General features: G+C 43.5%; 1 long non-coding RNA gene across 1 annotated transcript; it reads left to right on the forward strand.

The window, feature by feature from the left end:
- Window positions 1–19180: 19180 nt before the first annotated feature.
- Window positions 19181–27022, forward strand: LOC132537432 (uncharacterized). The gene is made up of 3 exons (XR_009548864.1): window positions 19181–19320; window positions 20278–20394; window positions 26527–27022. It is a non-coding gene; the product is annotated as an uncharacterized LOC132537432 (long non-coding RNA).
- The last annotated feature ends 669 nt before the right edge of the window (window positions 27023–27691 follow it).

The raw sequence follows: 27691 nt of genomic DNA on the forward strand, positions 1-27691 counted from the left end.
TGTCAGTGTGTGTATGTGTGTGATACTGTTATCTAGTATGAGTGAAAATATAGTGTTTGTGGTGTGGGAATTGTATGAGGGGATTTATTTGTGGGTGAGTGTGTGTGTGTGTGTGTGTGAGAGAGATACTGTTATCTAGTGTGAGTGAAGGTGTCTTGTTTGTGGTGTGGGAATTGTGTGTGGGGAATTTATTTGTGGGTGAGTGTGTGTGTGTGTGAGAGAGAGAGAGAGAGATACTGTTATCTAGTGTGAGTGAAGGTGTCATGTTTGTGGTGTGGGAATTGTGGGGGGGAATTTATTTGTGGGTGAGTGTTTGTGTGTGTGTGTGTGTGTTGCGTGCACAGTAGGAGGGTGGCAGTGTAGAAGGCCAAGGACATCAGGGCACCTGTGGAAATGGAAGCAGGCCCAGTGGTGACAGCAGCTGGACCCCGCCCACAGGACCCCTCCCAGAGTGCGTCTGTCTAAACAGAGCCACCAGTGCCACCAGGGGTTAACCTCCAGGTCTCACAGTGTCTGCCCCTGGAAGTTGTAGAGGAAATGTGTCGGAATAATAAGTTTCTCAAGGCCAAATGTATGTGTCTGGGTTTCAAAGGGACCTCCTACCCCCACCCTCAGGCCAGCCCTGATGGAGCCAAACAAAATACTCCTCAGGGCTGGATGTGCTTTTTCACTGCCGGCTGGAGTGAAAAAGCACATCCAGCTTCTTCACTTCTTCAGAAAAGGAAATCTGTTCAAAATCAGCTTCTACATCCATGTTTCACCCTTATTTCAAACAGTCATTTTACTTCCTTTCACTTTTCTCCTTCTCTTATCTCTCCTCCTCTTCTTATCCTCCTTCATTTGAGAAAATAAGAGTTTTTGTTTCCTTTCTCATGACTCCAAGTCCTGGATTAATAGCCTCAGACCCTCAGGCCTGTAACCGATGATGAGCAGACAAGAGAGACAGAAGCTACTGCTCACAGAGGGGGAGGGGCAGAGGGATTTTTGGCCCTGGAGGGAAAGGATGAAGCTGGACGTGATATGCTCCAGTGCCTCCATGAGTGTCAGACTCACTCTCTTCTGTCCTGCAGAAACGATGACCAAACTCTTCTCAAATTTGCCTTTGGACCCTCCACCCTGAAGAGAAAACGGTTGACAGCAGGGTTTGGAAGCCTGGGACCACAGAGGCTGGTGCTGTGGACTGTTGACATTTCCTACAATAAAAGGGAAAAGGATTGTTCCCATGGGTTTCGTACACAGATGGCAGAGTCAAGTGCTAGTCTATGTACCAACACAGATATGAGCCTTTGGGGTCTCTCAAAGAGCCCCGGCTGTTGGCAGCATAGGCAGCTGTTGGTCTGCTTCTAATTCTGCTTCTAAGACTCCTTCTGTTTCATTGGTTTAATCCCCCCTGCTTAACACTGTATTCTGTTTACATAACCACTGGTAACTAAGCACCGCCCTGCCTGCAGGGCATTGGTTTAATCCCCACTGGTTCATGATGTCTTTTTGCTCTACCCCCGCTCTTAGTACACCCTGATTTGTACCAGTCACTTTTCACTCCACCCTCTCTATGTCACATCCTGTTCCCACCCTACTTGGTGAGTATATATATATATATATATATATATATATATATATATATATATATACAGGATCGTGATTAAAGATAGCTTAGCTTAGATTGGGCTGCGTTCTGCATGAATAAAGACTGAAATGCGTACCACCCAGCCATGAGTGCCTGGTCGTCTGTCTCCCGCCCGTGAAGCTAGCCTGGCAGGCAGCCAGCACTGGAAATCCTGGGCAGAGGTCGGGACAGGTGTTGACTGCAGGTCAAACTGTCGTCTCAGACTCTGCCAGGTCTATGGGAGCAGCACCACTGAAGCCTAAATACACCTCACCACCACCACCCCACCCACCCCTCGGGCATTTGGAGTTGTGTTTGCAGCTTAAAAACTCAGGATGTATAATATGCGACATTCTTATTCCAGGATATAAATGGCAAAATGAACCTGTCTGATGAAGGCTCTCTTACATTAATGTCTAATAGATGGACATTGAGATGAAAAAGGTGCATGGAGACTGGAAGTATGGATCGACCAGGCAACCCCCATGTTCAGCGGGGAAACAATTACAGAAGCCAGACCTTCCACCTTTTGCACCCCATAATGGCCCTGGGTCCATGCTATCCGGGGAGGGGATGGAATATGGAGATTGGGTGGTGGGAATTGTGTGGAGTTGTACCCCTCCTATCCTACAGTTTTGTTAATGTCTCCTTTCTTAAATTAAAAAAAATAAAGATAGAAAGAAAGAAGGAAGAAAGAAAGGAAGGAAGGAAGGAAGGAAGGAAGGAAGGAAGAAAGGAAGGAAGGAAGGAAGGGAGAAAAAGGTGTTTGGGGTGTGCTGAGCAGGCAGGAGGCTGAAATGTGAGTTTGTTTAGAGTGAACCTTAAAGGGATGGAATTAACCCTGCAGGAGGCAGGAGGTGGGAGGCAGGAGGCAGGCCAGTCCTCTGAAATACCACAGCCCCAGAAGAGAGGGTCCTGAGGAATCTAGTGAAATTGCCTTGGGGTTTGCCATCTACCTAGTGCTGCCCTAGGATAGGAGGGGTACAACTCCACACAATTCCCACCACCCAATCTCTATAGCCCCTCCCCTCTCCTGATAGCTTTCCTATTCTCTATTCCTCTGGGAGCATGGACCCAGGGTCATTGTGGGATGCAGAAGGTGGAAGGTCTGGCTTCTGTAATTGCTTCCCCGCTGAACATGGGCATTGACAGGCATTGACAGGTCTATCCATACTCCCAGTCTCCAAGCACCTTTTTCATCTCAATGTCCATCTATTAGTCTAGCTGCTTTCTGGGAAGCTCTGTGAGTTCCACTCATTATCACAAAGTTTGTGGAGGAATCAGGGGTCAACTAGTGACAGGACTCTGAAAGAAAGGCTGCTCACATCTTTCCAGAGGCACCTGAGTCAACTCCTGCCTGCAGAAAATTGAGGAGAATTTTCTCCCGAGGGGAGGGGTATGGCTAGACTAAAGAGAGACCTGCTGAACAGTAATAATATGCAGTGAGTTTCCATTCTGTGCCCACCACTGAGCCAGGCGATGGATGGGAGGTAAGTCGATTGATTCATTGGAAACAAATACAGAGCCCAAAGAGTCAGTTAGGTGAATGTCTTTGAGTGTGACGCAGCTGGGACCCCAGTAACACCAAGAAGGGGTGCTGGCAACTTGAGAATCAGAGCCTGAGGACCTAGTCAGAGTCGTGTTAGAGCACAGAGACATGTCCTGTGGGACCTCACTCACCATCTGGAGTTGATGTGTGAGGAGCCAGGAGTCATTTTCTCTGTCTCTACGCTGCACCTGATACCACTGCAGAATACTGTGCCCCAGGATGGTTCCGTAGCCCCCATGTCCACTTGGTCGATTCCAAATTATATTCCTCCATGAGGATCATTTCTGGAGCCATCTGTTCCACCCCAGTTCCATGGCTGCCAGTTCTTAGCAACATCGCCCCGCCAGATATTCGTCGGGATGCGGCATCATCTAAGTTCATTTCCCACGTCTACGCTCGACCGGACCTGCCAATAGACGCGGATATCTCCGCCCACCCTGTCCAACGCTTGACGTCTCATCACCCAATCTGGTCCCCTACGCCTACACAGAACTTCTCTGTTCCAGACCCTTGGAAACAGAGTTGGCAGTCAGCTGAGGTAAAGAACAAACACCTCATCACAGACCCCTGCAAGCGTCAACCCGGCTTTGACCTGGCACGTTATGATTGGGCCCTCCTCAATCGCTATCGAACAAGCCATGGCCGGTGCGCCGCTATGTTCCACCGCTGGGGAGCCAGAGACGACCCGAACTGCCCCTGTGGCTCCAGACAGACTATGACCCACATAGTCAACGACTGCCACCTCTCCAGATTCAAAGGAGGTCTCGAAACTTTACATCGGGCTCAACCTGACGCTGTTGACTGGCTACGGAAGAAGGGCAAACGCTAGAAGAAGAAGAACCTGATACCACGTGTTTCTTCTTTGGTCTCCCGTTCTCACCTCAGCTAAATTGTGCAGCCCTGTTCACCTTCTAGCCCTAAGAGACAGCCTTCCCAGCTATGTTGTTGAGAACATGGCAGACCCTCTTGGTGTTACAAGAACACTCTAAAGTCTCCAAATCAACCAATCCAGAGTCCAAAAATTAGCAAAAATAAATACATAAATTTCAAATTGCAAGACTGTGGAAGTAGGATAATGATTGTGCAAAAAAAAAAAAAAAAAAAAAAGCCTCTCACGCTTGCGGCACCCAAGGCCCCAGGTTCAATCCCCAGCACCACCATAAGCCAGAACTGAGCAGTGTCCTAATTTAAATAAATAAACACATTGATTCTGATCACAAAAATTTTATTTATTTATTTATTTATTTATTTATTTATTTATTTTTACTGCCACCAGGGTTATTACTGGAGCTTGGTGCCAGCACTACGAATCCACAGCTCCTATCAGGCTTTTTCTTTTATTTTCCCTATGTTATTAGACAGGAAAAAGAGAAACTGAAAGGGGAGAGGGAGATAGAGAGTGGAGGAGAAAGACAGGCACTTGCAGCTCTGCTTTACCAATTGTGAAGCATCCCCCTACATGGAGAGAGGGGCCTGAGCATGACATGTGCACTCAGCCAACTGTGCCATTGTCTGGCTCCCTGACAGATCAATTTATTTCAAGTCTGACAACAACAAAAAAATCATAAGAACCCATCTGAATTTCTCTTGCTTTATAACTGCTGGAAAGCAAACATTAGATGCTTAAGGGTATTTATACAATTTAACTCTTTTCCAGAAAAGTGACCTAAATATAGAACTGCTTTAAAAATTGAACTTTATTATTATTTTTTTTTCTTGAAAGGAAAGTTCTTTATCTCAGGGACACCTGAGAAAATATCAGAAATAGTTCATAATTTGAAAGACCCATTTCAGGGCATTTCAAGGTCAGCTGAGAAGGAAGACACTACCATCATGTCTACGTCAGATGCACTTGGCATGTTCTAAGTGCTATTGGGTTGGGTACCCAGGAGGACAGAGGGCACAAGATGGCACCACCACTGCCCTGTGAGATGCCCTTGCTCTTCAAGATGCTGAAACTGAGGAGGGTAGTCGGCAGGCATCTCTTTTAGAACAAGGAGTTCCCTCTGGGAGCGCTACCCAGCATCTTCATCACAGTTCTTTCATGACTCATCCGAAAAAATGTCTTGGCAGGATTGAACTTAAAAAAAAAAAAAGAATAGAGAGAGAAATAAAAAAACTGAGCAGTGCATACGTTTGACAATAAATTTGAGACCATAAACCTCGTGATTCTTTTTATAATACCGCATACTTCAAAATCAGGCAGTATTTCTCATTTGACTTAGATTTAGAGGTAGCTCAAGGAAAACAGGGGATTAACTCTAAGTAGTGGGATCTCGAGCGTGAGCCAAGCTTCCAAATAAACACATCAGAGGCTTGTTCTAAAAAAAGACAGAACACAAATAACCTTTTCTTGATGGACCTACGGTGTCATTTAACTTATTCTCAGGTCATGAACTATTTTTCCAAAAAAAGAAAAAAGGTGAACTCCAGTGCAGGAAGGAGGCTGCAAGGCCGCATGGCAGGAAACAGATTTTGTGCATGTGGTCCCCGTGGAAACAGAACTACTCAATACACCACCAGCAAGAAGGAACACTTCTTAAAACTCCTTAGTGTAAGAGAGCGAATGGGCCATGTTTTAGGACAGGGGAGGATCCCGACCTTAACAGACAAGTGCTTGGCTGATACCCAAATCTGGATGTCTCCCCATCAAAGAATTAACCTAAATACATTTATTTGGAGAGGCTGCTGTGTGCCCTTGGACTATCTCCTTCTCCTCCTAAGTTAGCTGTCCTTGCAGTAAAGCAGGGAGCAGGGACCAGAGCTGCTCTTTCAAATCCCTCCCTCTGCACAGAGACCCCTCCCTATGGACTCAAGACAGGAAGGCTGGCCTCTGCCCTCAGAAGCTTCCAACTGACAGAGCCCAATTCCTGGGAGCTGAGCTGCAGGGTGATTTCCATTCTTGCTAATCTTCCCAACTCTGGGGCTTGGGGAGGTGAGCAACAGCGTGATATCATTTCCAGGCAAGAGACCTTCTTTGCCTTTCTAGATCACATTTTTCCCCCCTCGAATTTGACACTTCATCATGTGCTGTCTCCCCTGACCTAACTCAGCCAGTCTCCCTCCTTCTCAGAGGTGTGGAAGCTACCTGGGGGGATTTGGTTAAACACACACATTCCAAGCAGTGTCATTTGGTGGGGCAATGGAAACAGGCAAGTAACTCCATCCGGCAAGGGCCAGGGGCCATGCTTTGAGCAACATTGTTCTCACTGCTGTGAGTTTGGCTTCTGTCTTCCAGAGACCAACCAAGGAACCACGTGACATTATCACACATCAATACCTAGCACAAGGTGACGTGCCAGGTATGCAAGGAGAATTTGATGAGGATGTGAGTCCTGGAATGAATGAAATACCTATGACAGGGGAGGTCATTATCACTATGACCTGCCAAGCACTGGAATCATTAGGATTCCTCTGGCACCTCTTAAGAAATTCAGGAAGAGTGTGAGAAAGGCCTTCAAAGCAGGGTCTCCTTGGGGCACTGGGAATAGTAGGCTGTGTGCAAAAGAGGGAATCTCTTCTGAGCAAATTCATTAGTGCCAGTGCAAGGGGGCAAGTCCCAACCCCTCTGCTCTCTTTTCAGTTGTGTTTCTCAGAGTGTCAGAGTGGGATTAAAGCCTAAAGGATTGTCAGTTCACTCCTGTCCTCTCTGGCCATCTGGGGGTGCAGAGCAGCAGGTGAGGGACGGGGTGCTGGGGACAATCTTTGCATGGAACTGAGCAGAAAGCACTCCGGTGCGTCTTGGGAGATAAGGCAGATCACAGACTGCTACTGTGTGTGTGTGTGTGTGTGTGTGTGTGTGTGTGTGTGTGTGTGTGTGTGTGTGACATAGTTTTTATGGGGGTGGGGTGGGGGTGCAAATATTAAACTCATTGCTTCCAGATGGAAAGGTTGGACAAGACAGAGGTCTTGGCTCTGGAAGCCAGGACGCTGTGGTGTGATATGGATGTGACATATTGAAGTAATCTAGATAGAAGATCTGGCTTCAGCCAAGGCTGTCAGATAGATACTTTTAAAAAAACGTTACATGGTTTGTAACAAGGTATTGTGCACCCTCCCAGAAACCCTGTAGCCGGTGTCTCTGGGAAAGCAGTGGGGTAGGGGTGGAGAGGTGGGAGAAGAAGTGTGCTTATTTTGCTTGAGTTACTAAAGCTCCTTCTATATACGAGGAATTTGGCAATCGCCTAGCTGGAAGCAGCCGAGCCAACAGTTCGATGCACTTGTAATGTAGATCACGCTAGCTAAGTAAGTCCAGGTGCTTGCCTCAGAGGCAGGGTCCTAAGCATGCCTTTATTTGGGCTCCCAAAGCAATCGTAGTCCAGTACCTCAGATGAGCCTCAAATCTGATTAATAAATCATCTCTGTATTTATAGAGTTAATCCGTGCAGAATGCCTTCCGAGAGACTGGTGGAGCCATGCCCACCAGAGGGCGCTCTAAGCACGCCTTATTCAGTAGGGAAGGCTCTTGATTTTATCAGGAATTTCAGCTCCTCTGAAAGCCCTTTGGACTGTCCTCTTTCTTCATGATTTCCAGAATCTGGATAAGTGCCTGTGGGTCAAAGGTGAGGAAGGAGAAGAAAACCCACACGCCTCTGGTGGGTCTCTTGCCTCTCCAGTGCTCACAGGGAGTTTGGGGCTGGGTGACAGTACAGTTCACTCTCAACTCCTGCAGTCAGAAGACAAGAGAGGATCCTATGAACATCACACCTGAGAACAGGTTTGCTGTTCATATTCAGTAAGTGTCTGCTCCACATTTCAAAGGCTGGAAACTGTTAAGCTTGTATTTTGATTAAAATGTGGCATTAACTTTTTCCTCTTTCACTGTAATTTCAGGAAATTTAATTCCAACCAATCCTTTCAAAAAGTGGTGTTTTTTTGTTTGTTTGTTTGTTTTTGGGGGGTGGGGGGTCACTTGATTTGAAACAGCACACCGGGAAAGTCAGCCAAGTTAGAAAAGAGAGCAGCTCAGGCTAGGTAGTGACAAGTGAAATCTCTTTTGTTCTTTGTAGCAGACTCTGAAACCAAGGACAGGAGAAACTAGCTCTGAGCCTGGAATCAAGGAACTGGCTGTGCAGGCCAGGATCTCAGCTGCTCTGGGATCTTAGAGAAGTCCTCAGAAATGCCTTGGCTTCAGTTACTTGGTCAAGACATGGGAGCAGAGATGGGGTGTCTCTGTGGGGGGGTGGGGGGGTGGTAATCTACCATTTGCCGCCAGCCATGGGGATTTGGAAAGAAAATTTACAGTCTTCAGAAAAATCCAGTCCCTTGGAGACTGTGGATGACATTAGTTATAAATCCGCAGCTTCAAAGTGACTCAAACTTCAGGTTAGGATGACTGCACAGAGATGGAGATCCTGCCCCAGGAAGTGGTCACTTACCCAGATGTTTACAAGATCCAGACAGGTTGGGGAGCACTTAATATGAAGGTATGGCACAGAGCAGGTCAGCCAAAAAGAAAGAGTTTCTTGATGGACTGAATGACTAAAGAGTGACTGGTATTAAGCAGGGAATGGAAGGTAGCATGTTAACATAAAATTAAGAGTATTTTGTTCAGTGGGGCAGCAATTACAGCAGGCAGACCTTCCACCTTCTGCACTCCCAGAGGGTTGAAGAATAGGAAAGCTATCAGGGGAGGGAATGGGATATGGAGTTCTGGTGGTGGAGACTGTGTGAAGTTGTGCCCCTTGTTATCCTATTTTTTTTTGTCAGTGTTTCCTTTTTTATTAAAAAAAAAAAAAGTTCAGAGTATTGAGGGGCCAGGCGACAGCACCAGGCTAAGCACACACAGCACGTAGCACAAGAATCCCAGTTTGAGCCCCAGGCTGGCTCCCCACCTGCAGGAGAGACGCTTCACAAGTGGTGAAGCAGGACTGTCTGTGTCTCTCAGTCTCTCTTCTTCTCTGTCTTCCCCTTCCCTCTCAGTTTCTCCCTGTCCAGTCAAATAAAAGAAAGAGGGAGGATAAAGGGAAAAAGTGCCCATCAAGAGTGAGGAATTTGCCATGCAGGCACCAAACCCCAGTAGTAATGCTGGTGGTAATAAAAAGAAATAGAAATACATTTTTTAAAAGACAATTCAAATGTACTGAATAAATATAGCATTAAATGCTATTATCTTTGTGGGTAAAACAGGTAGAATAATAGTTCATTACATCATGTTTATTACTTGAACTATTATTAGCCTGGTTCTCTCTGTAGTTGGATACACAGTCCTCTGTGAGGTTGTGATACTGCAGTTTAAAAGATGATATACATATTTGATCATTAGAATAGCCAAAGTATATTTCTAGTATATACTAATAGGTTTTAATCTATTTGTCTGTACCCAAACCATTAGACTCTTCCAAGACATTAGAGCATGGGGAAAAAGTATTATCATTACTATTATTAATATTGGATAGAGACAGAGAGAAACTGAGAGGGGAGGAGAAAGAGATAGGAGAAAAATAGAGAGACACCTGCCACCCTGCTTCATCAATCATGAAGTTTTCCCCCTGCAGGTGGGAACAAGGGGGCTAGAACTCGGGTCCTCGAACACTATAATGTGTGCACTTAACCAGGTGCTCCTTCCTAGAATAAACGCCCAGGCCCAGAGGACTTTATAACAAATTTTGTAAGACATTCAAAGAAGAACTGACACTGATTCTCTTCAAACTATTGCAGAAAATTGAAGAAGGAAAGAAGACACTGCCAAACACGTTCTATGAGGCAAACATCACTTTGATCACCAAAGCAAGAAGGGACTCTACCAGAAATGAAAAGCATACACCTATATGCAAAGATCCTGAGTAAGATCTTGGCAAATTGAATCCAACAACATATCAAGAGAGTAATTCACCAAGACCAAGTGGGATTCATCCCTGGGAAGCAGAGAGGGTTCAACACACACAGTGATCAATTACATTGATCAATCAATGTAATTCAGCATACCAACAAAAAGAAAGATAAAATCCACAGCTCATATCAATGTCCAAAAAGGCATTTGGTAAGACCCAACACTCATTTATGATAAAAAGCCCTCTAGAAACTGGGAATGGAAGGACCCTTCCTCAACACAATAAAGACAATTTAGGACAAACCCACAGCTAACATCATGCTCAGTGGGGGGAAACTGAAAGCTTTGCCCCTAAAATCAGGAACCAGACAAGCATGTCCACCATCTCCACTTAGTTATTCAGCATAGTCCTAGAGGTCCTCACCACTGAAATGAGACAAGAAAGAGATATCAAAGGCGTACAGATTGAAAAAGAAGAAGTCAAATTATCACTCTTTTCCGAGGACATAATATTATATAGAGAGAACCTTAAAGACTCCACCAAAAAAAAAAATTACTGGAAATAATTCATGAATTTGGTAGAGTAGCAGGATGCAAAGTCAATATACATAAATCGGTGGCATTTCTGTATCCAAACAAGTAGTCAGAGGAAAAGGAAATAAAAGACTCAATCCCATTTACAGCAGAACCTCAAAGGAGGTGAAGGACCTTTACAACAAAAATAATAGGGCATTCTAAAAGAAATAACATTCTAGGGAGCGGGTTAAGCACACGTGGTGTGAAGTGCAAGGACCGGCCTAAGGATCCCGGTTCGAGCCCCTGGCTCCCCACCTGCATGAGAGTCCCTTTATAGGCAGGTCTGCAGATGCCTGTCTTTCTCTCCCCCTCTCTGTCTTCCCCTACTCTCTCCATTTCTCTCTGTCCTATCCAACAACAACGACATCAGTAACAACAACAATAATAACTACAGCAACAATAAAAATCAACAATGGCAACAAAAGGGAAAATACATAAATAAATATAAAAAATTTTTAAAAAAGAAATCACATTCTAAAAGAAGAACATTCCTTATTCCTGGGTTGGAAGAATAAACATTCTTTAAATGGCCATTCTGCAAAAAGCAGTCCATGATTTCAATGCAATTCCTGTCAAAATTCCAGTGGTATTTTTCAAGCAAATCTAACAACTTGCCAATAAAAGTTAGTGTGGAACCCCATGCAGGTTTTAATTTGTTTTGCCTTTTAACACATCTGTTTATGAGCATCTTTGCAAGCAGATGGTTGTGTTTTGTTGTTGTTGTTTGCTTGTTTTTTGTTTGTTTTTTCTCCAGGGTTATCGCTGGGATTTGGTGCCTGCACTGAGAGTCCACAGCTTCTGGAGGCCATTTTTCCCATTTTGTTGTCCTTGTTGTTGTTGTTATTGCTATTGTATTGTTGTTGGATAGGACAGAGAAATAGAGAGGAGGAGAAGACAGAGATGGGGAGAGAAAGATAGATATCTGCAGACCTGCTTCACTGCCTGTGAAGCGACTCTCCTGCAGGTGGAGAGCTGGGGCCTCCAACTGGGATCCTGACAACGGTCCTTGAGCTTCACACCCACCATGTGCGTTTAACTAGCTGTGCTACCGCCAGGTCCCTCTACCTCTCTTTTGCCCAGTCATCCGAGCAGTGTAAGATAGTAGGATCAAGGCATAGTAGGATCAGCCATGTGCTCCCTCTTCCCTTGTAAACTTCGATATGTCTAAACTTCTATGACTTCTGGACAAATTTGTACCTGTTCAATTTGAACTGTCTTGTCGAAGCAGTCACAAGACCCTTCTCCTGTCCCTGTCTCCTCACTGCAGCATGATTGCTAAGAGCAGTGATGGCTCCTGCGGTGGCCAGATCATGACAGCCGCCCTATAGACCCAGATCCAACCTCCCAAGCGCCTCCCAGGCACTAGATTACACAGAGGCAGGCCAGCCATGTTCTCCCCTCCAAAGGGGACAGCAGTGCTGATGGTTTTAATGCCTTCATTCTGAGGCCATGTCTCTTGATGTCTCTGATGGGAGGATATACATTTTTTTTAAAAATCTATTTATAAAATTATATAGATATAGATGATATAGATATAGATATAGATATAGATATAGATATAGATATAGATATAGATATAGATATAGATATAGATATAGATATAGATATAGATAAGACCATAGGATAAGAGAGGTACAATTCCACATGATTTCCACCACCAGAGTTCTGTATCACATCCTTTGAAACCTTTCCTATTCTTTGTCCCTCTGGGAATATGGACCCAGGATCATTATGGGGTACAGAAGGTAGAAGGTCTGGCTTCTGTAATCATTTCTCCACTGAAAATGGGCATTGGCAGGTTGGTACACACTCCCAGCCTAATTCTATCTTTCCATGTTGGGGCAGGGTTCTAGAGAGGTGGGTCTCCAGGACACATTGGTGGGGACGTCTGCCCAGGGAAGTCAGGTTGGCACCATGATAGCATCTGCAACTTGGTGTCTGAAAAAGCATTAAAGTATAAAGCAGAACAAATTGTTTAATAATCAGAAACCTAAAGGCAAGAAGATAGCAGATGAGATTTGGGGTCTCCATTTTGGAAAAAGCTAGTAGGTCTATTTTAGATATATTCCAAGGGGAACTTTATTATTTTTTGCCTGAGCCTAACAGCTAACATGAAGGTGGACCAAAAATAATGTTCAGTGTCAGAGTTGGAAATAGGGCTAGAAAGCTAGATCAGGGAAAATAGAGTGGCTCCCAAATATGGGGAAAGCATATAAACACCATTAACTGTAAAGCCCATCAATTTGATCTGGGGCCAATATTCAGTACAGGAGCCTGTGTGACCTCTGCATCCCTGTAGGTCTGAGCTCACATTCTGTCATTACAGCTAGAAGCATTCTAGGCTGCACCCACTGCTGGAGAGAGAGCATATTTTTTTTTCCTTTATTGGGGAATTAATGTTTTTCCATTCAACAGTAAATACAATAGTTTGTACATGCATACCATTTCCCAGTTTTCCATGTAATAATACAACCCCCACTAGGTCCTGTGTCATCCTTTTTGGACCTGTATCCCCCCCCCCCCCCGTATAAATTTTTAATTGTACCTTCAAACCTTAGCAACCAATGATCGTATCTGCAAGGATATCTTCTCTGACTTCCCTTGCCTACGTCTTCATTCCCTCCCTTTGCAATTAGCACGTCTTCTATAAGGCTTTGACTGGGATTCATGCTTTTGTTCAACACATGGACAGGTTGTTAAGTTAGTTGTAAGTCTCAGTTTGGGGTCTGTGAAATACTGAGATGTTGGATAGTATGCCAGCTCCCCCTGGCTTCTGCTTAACCATATGCCTATATAGGGATAGATTTAATCCCATTCAAAGCTTTGGTCTATTTACATCAATCACTTTTACATTTACATAAAGCACTGCCTCCAGGGCATCGGTGGTTCAGTGATAGGATTCTCGCCTGCTGCGCCCCCTCCTTGTCACACTCTGATTTTCACCAGTCACTTTTCTCTCCACCCTCTCTATGTCACATCCTGTTTCCACCCTACTTGGAGAGTATAAAAACAGCTGCTCTTCTGATTAAAGACACTTGGAAATTGCTTTCCGGCTCCGAGAGTTCCAGAGTGTATCTCCTGTGAAGTTGGTGCGGCACGAGTTCCTGATCCCTCTCCCACACAGCAGCCTAGATCGGCTCCAGTTGAGTTCTCTCCAACCCATAGAGCACTAGCTCGGGAAGAAGTACCCTCAGGCTATCCGGGCACTGAGAGTTTGCTAGATGATAGCAAAGTCATTCGTTGCTTCTTAAAATGTAACCCTGAGGGAGTTGGGCAGTAGCACAGCGGGTTAAGTGCATGTGTCACAAAATGCAAGGACCAGCACAAGGATCCGGATTCAAGCCCCGGATCCCACCTGCAGGGGAGTCACTTCACAGGCGGTGAAGCAGGTCTGCAGGTGTCTATCTTTCTCTCCCCTTCTCTGTCTTCCCTTCCTCTCTCCATTTCTCTCTGTCCTATCCAACAATGACAACAACAACAATAATTACTACAACAATAAAAACAGCCAGGGCAACAAAAAGGAAATAAATAAATATAAAAAGAAATCTAAAAAAAATGTAAACTTGAAATAGTTGATGTTATTATCTTCTTTTCAAAATAAGGAAAACTGAAAGTCAAAAGCAAACAAATTCCAAAACAGCAGTATAGGAACCCAATCAGCTTAGTTTCACTTAGTCAGTAATTAACCCACCCAAGGCCCAGACTCAAGACTCCTGACTTTGAGTGGGCTGTTCCTTGGACTTCCTTGCACACACTCTTTCTGGGAGTCTTATCATCCCTCTGCAGAGAAAAGGGCAACAAACAAAATAGAGTTCTGGCAGCATAAGAAAATAGTGAGAGCTGAAATAAACACTTTAATGTTTAAGTGTGAGAAGACTTTCACGCAGGCCTTGTAGACCCAAGACAACTGAGCAGAAGGAACAGAATGGATCTGCCACCCTGAAAGGAGGATTCCTCCATTGACAGAGAAAACTGAAAGGAACAAACAGTCTAGGCAGAAGGACCTACATGGATGTAGTAGTCAGGATAAAACGGAACTATGGAAATTCAGAATACAGTGTATTTCCCATTGTGACCCGATCTAGAAGAGGTGGGAGGTAGAAAAAAAAAATAGTACAGCCTTTACTCAACAGGAAAGGAGTTTTCAACCTAGCATGAGCTCCAGCATTGCTATTTTGTGCCTCTCTCTCCCTCTCTCTCTCTCTCTCCCTCTCTCTCTGTCTCCAGGGGGCCTCAGTGCCTGCACTACAAATTCACTGCTCCTGGCAGCCATTTTCTCCCATTTTTTTTTTCTTTAATTGGATAGGACAGAAATAAATTGAGAGGGGAGGAGGGGAGAGAAAGATAGAACCTGTAGATCTGCTTCACCACTTGTGAAGCGACCCCCTGCAGGTGGGGAGCCAGGGCTGAAACCAGGATTCTTGCTCAGGTCCTTGCATTTCATACTGTGTGCATTTAGCCCCATGCACCACCTTCTGGCCCTCTTTCTTTCTTCCTCTCTTTCTTTCTTTCTTTCTTTCTTTCTTTCTTTGTCTTTTTTAATTGTGGAAACCAGAGTTATTGCTGGGGTTCAGTGTCTGCATAATGAATGTATTGCTACCAGCAGCCATATTGTATGTGTGTGTGTATACATAAAAGTTTTATTTATAAAAAGAAACAGTGACAAAAACCATAGGGTAAGAGGTACAACTCCACAAAATTCCCACCACTAGAACTCCATATCCCATCCCCTCCCCTGATAGCTTTCCTATTCTTTATCCCTCTGGGAGCATGGACCCACGGTCATTGTGGGATGCAGAAGGTGGAAGGTCTGGCTTCTGTAATTGCTTCCCCGCTGAACATGGGCGTTGACTGGTCAATCCATACGCCAACCTGTCTCAGTCTTTCCCTAGTGAGGCAGGACTCTGGGGAAGCAGAGCTCCGGGACACATTGGTGGGGTCATCTGTCCAAGGAAGTCTGCTTGACATCACGGTAGCATCTGGAACCTGGTGACTGAAAGAAGAGTTAACATATAAAGCCAAACAAATTGTTGACTAATCATGAACCTAAAGGCTGGAATAGTGCAGATGAAGATTTGGGGTCTCCATTTTGTAGATAGCTAGTAAGCCTATTTTAGTTATAGTCCAAAGGGCCCATGACTATATTAGTGTTTTTTTTTTCTTCTTTTCTTTCTTTTTTTTTTCTGAGCCTGACATTTCACATGAAGGTGGAACCAAGTTATTGTCTGGGGACATGATGTCATGGCTGGAAAAAGGACCAGAAAGCTGGATCAGGGAAGAGAGTAGCTCCCAAATATGGGAAAGGTATATAAATATTGTTGACTGTAAAACCCATCAATTTGATCTGATCTGTTGCCCATATTCAGCTTAGGAGCCTATGTGACCTCTGCATCCCTGTAGATCTGAGCTCACATTCTGTGGTCAAGAGTAGAAACATTCCAAGCTTCCTCAATTTCAGAACCCATCTTCCTCAGGTGGAAAATAAAGTATGCAGTCCAACCTCCCTTCAGATGATGGAACATTCTCTGCCATTGTTATCTATGTTGAGGGCAAGGTCCTATGAGGGCCCACAGAGAGGTCTATTATGTTTTTCCTGATAGATATGACAGTAACAATGGAGAGAGGGATTTATTTGAGGTCTAGGTCCATCATGTCTGTGTGGGAATCTCAGGACTCCTTGACTGGGGCCCCAGCCCAGCAGACATTTTCTCCCTTTTACTTCCCTTTGCTTTGCTTGATAGGACAGAAAGAAATTGAGAAGGAGACAGGGAGTAATAAAGAAAGAGAGAGGAGCAGGAGAGATAGCAATGTGGTTGTGCAAAGAGACTCTCATGATTGAGATTCCCAGGCCCCAGGTTCAATCCTCTGCATCACCATAAACCAGAGCTGAGCATTGCACTGAGAGAGAGAGAGAACAGAGAGAGGAGAGAGAGGGGGGGAGAGAGGAAAGAGAGGGGAGAGAGAGAGAGGAGAGAGGGGGGAGAGAGAAAGAGAGGAGAGAGAGAGGGGGGAGAGAGAAAGAGAGGAGAGAGAGAGGGGGAGAGAGAGAGAGGAAAGAGAGGGGGGAGAGAGAGGAGAGAGGGGGAGAGAGAAAGAGAGGAGAAAGGAGAGAGGGGGAGAGAGAGAGGAGAGAGAGAGAAAGAGAGGAGAGAGGAGAGAGAGGGGGGGAGAGAGAGAGAGGAAAGAGAGGGGGAGAGAGGAGAGAGGGGGAGAGAGAAAGAGAGGAGAGAGGGGGAGAGAGAGAGAGGAGAGAAAGAGGGGGGAGAGAGAGAGGAGAGAGAGAGAGGAGAGAGAGAGGGGAGAGAGAGGAGAGAGGGGGGAGAGAGAGATAGAGAGGAGAGAGAGGGGGGAGAGAGAGAGAGGAGAGAGAGAGGGGAGAGAGGAGAGAGAGAGGGGGGATAGAGAGAGAGAGGAGAGAGAGAGAGAGTTATCTGCAGCACTGCTTCACCACCTGTGAAACTTTCCTACCTGGGGACCTGGGACTTGAACCCCAGTCCTTTTGCTCAACCAGACGCACCACAGGCAGCCTCACACCACAGGACCCAGAAATGCTGGCTGCCTGTGGCTGGCGAGGTATTGAAGCAATGATCTTTTCTTCGAGGCTTACACAAGTGATGTGGATGCAGATGTGAGTGGATGTGGCTGTGGTTGTGGGCACAGACCCTGGCCAAGGGCTCTTAAGTTCCTAATGGAGACAGGCCGCTGACTGGCCTGGCATAGCTAGAAGACAGTGAGATGCAGCTCTAACTTTAAGAAAGACATTTTCTTATCTTTCTTTCATTTCTTCTTCTCCTTCCAATTCTTCTTCTTCTCATTCTTCTTCTTCTTCTTCTTCTTCTTCTTCTTCTTCTTCTTCTTCTTCTTCTTCTTCTTCTTCTTCTTCTTCTTCTTCTTCTTCTTCTTCTTCTTCCCCTTCCCCTTCCCCTTCTCCTTCTCCTTCTCCTTCTCCTTCTCCTTCTCCTTCTCCTTCTTCTTCTTTTTGACTTTTTCTTTTTAAAATTTGTTATTATCTTTATTTAGTTATTGGATAGAGACCATCAGAAACTGAGAGGGAAGGGGATGATAGGGAGAGAGACAGAGAGACACGTGCAGCCCTGCTTCACCACTAGCAAAGCTTTCCCCCTGCAGGTGGAGACCAGAGGCTTGAACCTGGGTCCTTGCGCATTCTAAACATACGCTCAACCAGGTGTGCCACCTCCTGGTCCCCTTGACTTTTTCTTTAATATAAAATTTAAAAAATCAGCCTGGGAGACAGGGGTCTGTTCATGCTTTGTATCTTCCAGAATATTGTCAATATTCCCCAAAAGAGGCTGGGTATAAAAATACCAGAAAGGACTATCTAGGCAGGAGTTCCTGAGGTATTTGACTCAGATATCTGCTAGTGGGTAGAAGAAAGGACACGGGGCCGAGGAAGCTTAAAAAGATTGGGTAGCAGAAAGAGACAAGCAAGATATTTCACCTGGGGGAGTCGGGCGGTGGCGCAGTGGGTTAAGCGCACGTGGCACGAAGTGTGAGGATTCTGGTTGGAGCCCCTGGCTCCCCTCCTGCAGGGGGTTGCTTCACAAGCAGTGAACAGGTCTGCAGGTGTTTATCTTTCTCTCCCCCTCTCCACCTTCCCCTCCTCTCTTTCTGCTTTTCTCTGTCCTATCCAACAACAACAATAGCAATAAGAACAACATCAACGACAAGGGCAACAAAATGGAAAAAGTGGCCTCCAGGAGCAGTGGATTTGTAGTGCAGGCACTGAGCCCCAGCGATAACCCTGAAGGCAAAAAAAATAATAATAATAAGTAAGTAAATAAATAAATAAATAAAGTCAGACCTGAAGTCTTGGTGACAAGGGAATGGACAGACAGTGTGTGATGGAGCAGTAATTCCACACGGCTAATGTTCACATTCACTTCTGACCTCTGTACACCCTCCCCAACAACCCACCTCACCCCAAAAGAGTCACAGCTATTCAGGATGAGGGAGGTGGAAGGAGGGGAGAGCTTCCTCCCTTTCAGGCAGCTACAGGACCCCAATATCTCAGGGACTTTCTCTATATCCCATGGAGCTAAGTATTTCCTTATGACAAGGATTGTTTTTTTCTTTCTCATTTTACAGCTGAGAATGTGGAGACAGAGGATTGTCCTGCACAGAAAGAGACATGTTCTCCCCTTTCTCTGGACTCTGTCAAGTGCAAATCATAAAAAGACAAGCAAGAGGGGGTGGGGATTCAAACTCACAGTATGGAGGAACAGTGTGGAGAGAAGGAAATTCGTTATGGCTTGGATGTGCTGGAAACTTTATGTCTGATTTTTGTGAGGGGAAGTGGACAATTGATTTAAAAAAAAAAATTCTGTGCCTATAAAGAAAGATGGGGCTTCAGAAATAATCTCAGGCAGTCTTTATTTGGCATCTGTGGAAACAGAGGCCAGAAGAGGATTTTGTAAAACAGATTCTGAAGGAGGAAAAACCAGGCTACCCGCCCCACTCCCCAGCCCACCCCCCAAGACCAGCAGCTATATTTAGGCACTTCCTCCTGCCTAAACTGTTTCACATGCCCTGTGGGCTGATTCTCTAGGCCAAGGCACATTCAAGGGCAATGCTGCCTTTCTTCAAGGTCATCACAAGAACCTGGCTGGAGGCTGGACTTATCTGTGAAGTTTCAGAAACATATTGAAATTATCAAGACTTGGAACACAGCCATGCTTTGCTCTGAGCTTTCACCGCCTTATCGAGTTCCTAGAGTTGAACTTTGCAAGATTTAGCCAGTTCATTTTATTTGCCTCATCAGAAGCCCAGCTATCTTCAGCTTGTTCCTGCAGACCTGGGGTGAGGATTCTGGGAGGTACGGCAGCCATGTTGGCTCCATGGCCCTCTGATGACTGACCAGGGAAATGGATTCTGGGAAGCCTTCTCTAATGAACCCAACCTGGACCCTGGTCCTTGTGCTCCTGGAAGGCACACAGATTTAGGCAGCTTTGATAATTGTTCTCAAGATGGTTTTTCTAGTGGGAAGATAAGTCCTCATAGAGATCTGGGCCTGGCTTATAAGAATCAGCATAGAAGTCAATATAGAGTGACCAGGGCCTTTGTTGTGCAACTAATTTTTTGTGGAAGTCTTTCCCATATGAAAAACTAGAGTAAATCAGAATGATTTTTCTAATAGTCATAAAAAAGGATGGGTGCATTTCTGAGACTAAGAAATCTGTAAAGACTTTTTTTTTTTTTGCTATTGTTTTTTGTTTTCCAAACAATAAATAAATGACATAAAGTCTTTCAAGAAACTTTAAGCAATGTTTGTTTTACACTTCTTTTTAATTGCCTTGGGGTTACTGCTAATGTTGTCCTGAATCAACTCCCAATTAACTTCTTGAGTTATGCTTCCAGCTATTTGGTCATCTGCATAGTAGATTTATCACATCTGAGTTTATTTCCTAATGTTTTTGTTCTCAGAAATGTTTTTCAACGGAGGTACAATCTATTGCATGCAATGAACCCTTGGACAGCATCAATATAAAATACAGAAGAAAATTAATTCAGTAGTGAAAGAAATAACAGCACAAGTGTTCCCCTGTACCTTTTGGGGTGAATGACAGAGTTGACAGGTGATAAGCTGGTGTGTGCTGGTGATTTGTGATTGGACAAGAGTGAAATTAATTTAAGATGAATTCAGAGCTACTGAACGTTTTATAATTGTCAGCTTTTGTAACGTTTTAGGATTTATTTCAGATTTTGATCATTTAGTGCCAATACTCAAGTCAGTGTAACTTCTGCCATCTTGTATAGTATACAGAAGCATGTGGACGCTCAGAGAAGGGATTTGGAAGGTGGGGAAGATTACAGTGAGGACTGAAACTCACATCTCTGAACAACAGCAAAAATAATAATGAATCCTTCATCCAGGTCAGCACCTGAAGACATCATGTTGAGTGAGACAAGCCTGAAAGAGAAAGGCTGATACAGAATGATTTCACTTCTAGGTGGAAGTTAAGAATAAAGAAAAAGAAAGGGAAACAAAGTGAAACTTGGACTGGGTGTGGCATATGACACGCAAGCAAAGGACTCTGAGGAGGAGGGACTGGATGAAGGGACATTGGGATCGTAAGGTGTCTCTTAGACACCAGTCAAGGCGGAGATGAGGAGCTATACCTGTGTATTTAAGACTCTATAGGGAGCTGGGTGGTAGCGCAGCAGGTTAAACGCACATGGCGCGCAAAGCGCAAGGACCTGCATAAGGATCCTAGTTCGAGCCTCCAGCTCCCCGCCTGCAAGGGGACTCCCTTCACAAGCCGTGAAGCAGGTCTGCAGGTGTCTGTCTTTCTCTCCCCCTCTCTGTCTTCCGCTCCTCTCACCATTTCTCTCTGTCGTATCCAACAACAATGACATCAATAAGAACTACAACAGGGAGTTGGGCGGTAGCGCAGTGGGTTAAGCACACGTGGTGCAAAGCGCAAGGACCGTCATAAAGATCCCGGTTCAAGCCCCCAGCTCTCCACCTGCAGGGGAGTCGCTGAAGCGGTGAAGCAGGTCTGCAGGTGTCTGTCTTTCTCTCCCTCTCTCTGTCTTCCCCTCCTCTCTTCATTTCTCTCTATCCTATCCAACAACGACGACATCAATAACAACAATAATAACTACAACAATAAAACAATAAGGGCAACAAAAGGGAATAAATAAATAAATATAAAATTAAAAAAAAAGAACTACAACAATAAAACAACAAGGGCAAGAAAAGGGAATAAATAAATAAAACCTAAAAAAAATTTAGAAAGGAAAAAAAAAGACTGTAAACCATTTACCCCCAATTAAAATTTTTTAAAATATGATGAAGAGGTCATTATTTTTTAAAATGTACATGTTTTTAAGAAAATGTATATTCCTTTGTGCATCATAACACACTAAACTTAAAGTCAAATGACTATAAGCAAAAAGAAAAATAAAGATTGTTATCTGTCAGTATTATTTAGGAAACAAGTTAATGCAAAATTCTTTTCAAGTAATACTTTATGAGGATATATATATGTATTTATTTATTCTTTTCAAGTAATACTTTATGAGGATATATACATATATATTTATTCTTTTCAAGTAATACTTTATGAGGATATATTTATTTATTTATTTATTTATTCTTTTCAAGTAATACTTTATGAGGATATATATATTTATTTACTTATTCTTTTCAAGTAATACTTTATGAGGATATATACATATATATTTATTCTTTTCAAGTAATACTTTATGAGGATATATACATATATATTTATTCTTTTCAAGTAATACTTTATGAGGATATATACATATATATTTATTCTTTTCAAGTAATACTTTATGAGGATATATATATATATTTATTTATTATTTTCAAGTAATACTTTATGAGGATATATACATATATATTTATTCTTTTCAAGTAATACTTTATGAGGATATATATATTTATTTATTTATTCTTTTCAAGTAATACTTTATGAGGATATATTTATTTATTTATTTATTCTTTTCAAGTAATACTTTATGAGGATATATATTTATTTATTTATTCTTTTCAAGTAATACTTTATGAGGATATATATATATATATTTATTTATTCTTTTCAAGTAATACTTTATGAGGATATATACATATATATTTATTCTTTTCAAGTAATACTTTATGAAGATGTGTATATATATGTGTGTATATGTATATATATGTGTATATGTATGTGTATATATATATATATATATATATATATCCTCTAAACACAAACAAACTCTGGTACCACCCAGCAAGGCAAGGAATTGAAATAGTTTCATGATTCTTTAGTCCCATGTCTTCCAGCCTTGTGCCATTTTTACATGCTGAGCCTGCGTCACAGCCTCTGACCTCTTTAGGGTAAAGTCATAGCTGAGGAGGGGTTGTACTAATCACACTCACTTTATTCAGATGGCCGTGATGTTTGTATCACTGTGGTCAGGCTTTGATAAGAATGTCTTGTCCTCTGGGAGTCTCTTGTGAGTCTCTGAGTCCTTGCTGGTCTGGCAGTTCTAAACACCATGTTTAATTCCCCAGCACCTTGGCAACTGCTCTCTGCCAGGTTCCTCAATCATTTTCCTTCTACCATAGAGTGGCATATTCACCAAGTGAAAGCAGTATTTAAAGTAATTTGCAAAAATTCCAGCCTGTAAGCAAGTCTCCACTGCCTCAGAAACTCCCGGCTGCCTTTTTTTATTTTACTCATCTTACTACTTTCAGGTATAACCTTGTTTTTCTGTAGCTATTGCATCATAACCAGAAGTGGAAGTGGACATATATTTTAGAGATTTTTATCAATAGTACTGAGTCCTTCTCTCTCTCTCTCTCTCTCTCTCTCTCTCTCTCTCTATATATATATATATATATATATATATACTATTTATTTATTCCCTGTTGCCTTTGTTGTTTTTATTGTTGTAGTTACTGTTGTTGTTATTGCTGCCATTTGTTATTGGATAGACAGAACAGAGAGAAATGGAGAGAGAAGGGGAAGATAGAGAAGGGGAGAGAAAGATAGACACCTGCTTCACCACCTGTGAGGTGACTCCCCTGCAGGTGGGGAGCCCGGGGCTCGACCCGGGATCTTTACGCCGGTCCTTGCGCTTTGCGCCACATGCACTTAACCCGCTGCGCTACCGCCCGACTCCCGTGTCCTTCTCTTTAAGAGATGAACAGGATTTACGTATGTAGTACACTGTGTTTATTTAGGGGGTGAATGTTTGGGTGTTTTCCAGTTCTTCACTGTTAGAAACAATGCTGCCAAGAATATTCTTGTCCATATTTTTATGTGCCTTGCTTTGAGGATCCCTCTCAAAAATACATCTGGAAGTGGAATTGCTGAACCACAGGTGATGTTCACTGTCAAGGACATTACTGATTTCCAATCTGTGTTCCAAAACAGAGCACCTGCCATTTCCCCCCAGCATCACTGTTTACAAGTGGCTTTTATAAGGTCTGGTTGTAAGACTATTTAACTTATGCCCATAAGATGGAAATAAAGTTTTTACCTTTTTATTTTTTGTTCTTAGTGGGAGTTCTCAAGGAGATAGTTTATTTTGTATTCTGCATTTATTTATTTATTTATTTATTTATTATTGTTACCAAAGAACTGCTCAGCTCTGGTTTAAGGGTTGTACTGGTGGTTGAACCTGGAATTTCAGAGACTCAGGCGTGAAGTAGAACCACTATACTATCTCTGCATTATATTTCAAGGTGCCCTCTCTAGAAACTTGTGAACAACTCTGATCCATTTTTCAAATGGGTATTTTTCTCTTACAAATGAATTTTTTATGCGATCTGGATGCCAGTTAATACAGTAGTCTGCTATACATGTGGCAAATGGGTTTGTATATTCACTGGGCATCTTCAACAGGGATGCTGGGGCCTAGGAGGGAGTCAGACAGAGTAGGTCCCTTTTCCATGAATAATACTTTCTGGTCGAGGTAATATGACCCCACACACACATACACACCCCAAGTAAATAAACACAAAATTAATAAAATATCTTTGCCCCAGAAGAAATGCTATCTAAATAGAGACATTAAAATGAACTAGATTTGTGCTCACAGAAAAGCAGCATTTAAATTACAGTGGTCACCCAGTTTCAAGCCCTTGTTCAGAGGTGACATCAGCTGGGTACTTCCTGTTTTCTGCTCCAGTGAAATCACATGTGTGACTAGTCTGCTCCTGGGTTGTGGCAAGCAGCATGTCCGGTTACTGTCACAGTAGAGTTAAGTCTAGGACAGGCATCTTTGCAATAGTCACAACTAAAGAGAAAGTCTGTGTTTCATCGAGCAGGATGAGAAAGGAAAGGGCATCATGGCTTCAGGCTCATAGCCTCCTCTCATCATCTGAGCTGTTCTCTGCTCTTTCTGAGCTATAGTTCTCACTTAAATCAAGTGAGGGTATCATCTGTGGTAGGTAGACTTGCTCTACCTGGATGTCTCCCAATGATAGAGAGGGAGGGAGAGAGAGAGAGAGAGAGAGAGAGAGAGAGAGAGAGAGGCGCTGCTATTTATGTTTTTAACATTTCATTTGAGATTTATTTATTTTTATGAGAGGACAGAGGGCTGTCCTGCTCTGTTGTATCTTAGTGTCAGGGGTTAAATCTGGTGAGCCACCACTAAGCAGTCTCCTTGGCTCACTTACCCCCATAATGCATGATCAATCCATGATCTCTGCCTTTTGGTTTTCCTAAAGAGTAGACTGTACCTCGTGTTGTCCTTCAGTCACAAGGACATTGTAGACCGGGTAGGATATCACTTTTAAGATTAGGTTTGGAAGAACTATGGCTTCCAGCTTGCTAATTATTTCCTTCTGTCTGGCTGGCTCTCTGCTCTAACCAGCTAGCCAGCGGCCAAAACAACATGGCAGCTGAGGAGGATACCAGCGTCAGAGGCTTCTGATATCCTCCTCCCCCTGGAATTTGCAACTTCTTCCCAGAAGTTTCTCCCAGGATTCCTGCATCCTGGAGAGAGTGTGCTACAACCCCATAATTATATGGGGCAGTGTTCAGTCTGTCTGGACAGCATGTTTGACTGGACACAGTTAAAGCTTCTGTAAAACCTCAAGTTTGGTTTTTGTTTTGTTTTGTTTTGTTTTGTTTTGTTTTTGGAGGGGATGCACAGCATTATTTGTTCAGTGGTCACCCCAAGACAAAAACTGGTAAACTGTTGAGCAAATCCCAGATTTTACCTGGGAGGTATCTGTGCAATGTCTCACTGCCATGGTAACGTACCACAGGACTAGTAACTAAGAGAGCCTCCAGCCAATAGCTAGGAAGGAACTAAACCCTGCTAACATATTGCTAGGAGATCTTGACATGGACCTTATCCCAGCTGAACTGAGATGTTATGACAGTGAGGAAATGTCTTAAAATTTGGGGCAGTGCTGTAGCAGCAGATAGACGCCATGCATAAGGGTGTGCTTAGAAGACTCAGGTAACACCTGGAATCCATTTAGGGCCCCGTGTGAAGTCATTTCTAACTTGAGGGCCCTAGGTTATGAGTAACCCAGGTCCTGCCTGCTGCTCCACTGGTGCCAAGTCTGTAAAACATTATTTTCTGTTTCGGTATCCCCAGTACAGATGTTTCTGAAAATCCAAAGCCTTCCATGAGATTGTTTCCTGTATAGCAACCAGATATCTATATACGTATGTCACACTTTTCCATGTGCAAGACACCTGCACATCTGTGACACCAAACTGCCTCCAAAAGAATGCTGGGAGATACTCTGGAATTCTTTGCTTTGTCCCACAGACAACTCAGAGAGGGGATTAATATTCCTGGAGAAAGTCAAGAGTGGATTCGAACTCAGAGCTTAGTTAATAGCCAGGGTTGTCACTAAGTTCTGTCCTACCCTATGTTATTTCTGGATACTTGTTTTGTAGGCAGAGGAGGCAAGTTTAGAGAGAGGATGTGACTTAGTCAGGGACACATGGCTAGTTGCAGCAGAAATGAGACCAAAGCCCTGGTCTCTGGTTCTAGAGACTTCATTTTTACTCACAAACCAAATCCAAAAGTGCTAAGGCATCAGGAAGAGGGATGTGTCACCTTGGGCCTTCAGTCAGTCTTCTGAGAGCAAGAACTCTCATTTCCTCAACCCCTCACCTCCTGTCTTGGGTCCCTCATGTCTCCTGAGAAAAAATCGAGTCTGCTGTCAGAGAGCGCCTAGCCCTCTGAGGACAGAGACCTAGACCTGAGGAAAAAAGGGGTATATGTTTTTGACAGTGACAGTGATGCCAACTTGGACAAACATGCCATTGAATTCCAGGCTTCACTTTCCCAAAAAAACACTAAGCTTAGAAACCTCTCAGACAGTAACTAAAATATCAAGGATCCTCCTTGAGACTGTTAGCAGCATAATTCTAGGTGGCTACTATGTGCCAGACACTGAAACATGAGACAGAAACAACAAATGGGGTGGCTTGACTTGTGACCTTGGGCTCCTTACGTGGGTAGGAATATTACATGGGTAATTTTATGAAAGAAATCGAAAATAATTTTTTTTTTTTTACCCAGGTCAGGTGCAAAACAAAGAGAAACATTCCCAATGGAAGCTAAGTAACTCATTCGGAGGAGAAATAAGGGGGCCTTAAAAAACTTCTTTTAAAAAATAATAATAAAGCTATATGTATACTTAGCAGCTGGAAGTAGAGAAAAATAAGCATCATGTGATGAAAGTCTTCTTGTTGAAGCACAAGGTCCTTGACTTGCAACACAGGTCACCTGTTTTCATGAACTTCCAGACAGCAGAATAAAAGGCGAGGGCCAGCATATGGGATGACTTAAATTGGTGCGAGGGAATGTGTGTGTCACTCAGACCGAGGCTGGGACGTGCTGCGTTATTAGGCCCAGGCCAGGGCCATGGTACGGTCATAAATCAAGAATCGGGTGTTTGAGAACCAGTGGAAGTGTTAAGGAAACATGAAGTGGCTGACCTGTGGGGCTGGGCCGTTACTCCCTACATGAATTTCAATGACTAATGATGTGAATAAATGAGCACTTAACTTTCTCATAATAACATGTGTAATTTATTTAATTCCAGGGCTATTGTACAGTTCTGGAAGCCTGTTAAACTGAAGGCAATCTGTTGCAAAGAGTTTTCCTTTATTCACAAAAGGCTGGAGTTTTGTTCTCCCATCACCCTTCCCACCCCCACCCCCCCACACACCTTGGTAACTAGGATTATTGTATGGAAAGGTGGGATTTAAAAGCAGCCACCCAGCTTCCAGCTTTAATTTATAGTTTCTGAAGTCCCACCAGTAGATGATCATTCAACTGGGTCTTAAATAAAATGAGCTGGAAAGAATGTGGGTCCTACCTCAGGATTTGCAGAGATGTGTGGTGGTCAGCTGGGGGAGAAGTCTAAAGGTATGTGCAGTTGAAGGGTCCTGTTGAGTCCCTGAAGCAGGCAATTGTCTGACTGCCTACCTGTTAATTAGCTGAGACTGGACTCATTTTCTCCTCCGGAAGGTGGCTAATCTGTCCTATTTACCCCACAAGGGACTGTGATGGTAAGACAAGCTCAGATGCTCATTTTCATTTGGGGTATATTTGTTAATGCTTGTGGGAGTTAAACACATCTCCCTTGAGAAACAATACAAATACATAAGAAGAAAGATTTCTTATGTCTTCTTATTATTATTATTGTTATTATTCAGTCCCAGACAATTATAAGCTACCA

Source organism: Erinaceus europaeus, chromosome 3 (assembly GCF_950295315.1).
Source record: "Erinaceus europaeus chromosome 3, mEriEur2.1, whole genome shotgun sequence".
In the NCBI taxonomy this organism is placed as follows: domain Eukaryota; kingdom Metazoa; phylum Chordata; class Mammalia; order Eulipotyphla; family Erinaceidae; genus Erinaceus; species Erinaceus europaeus.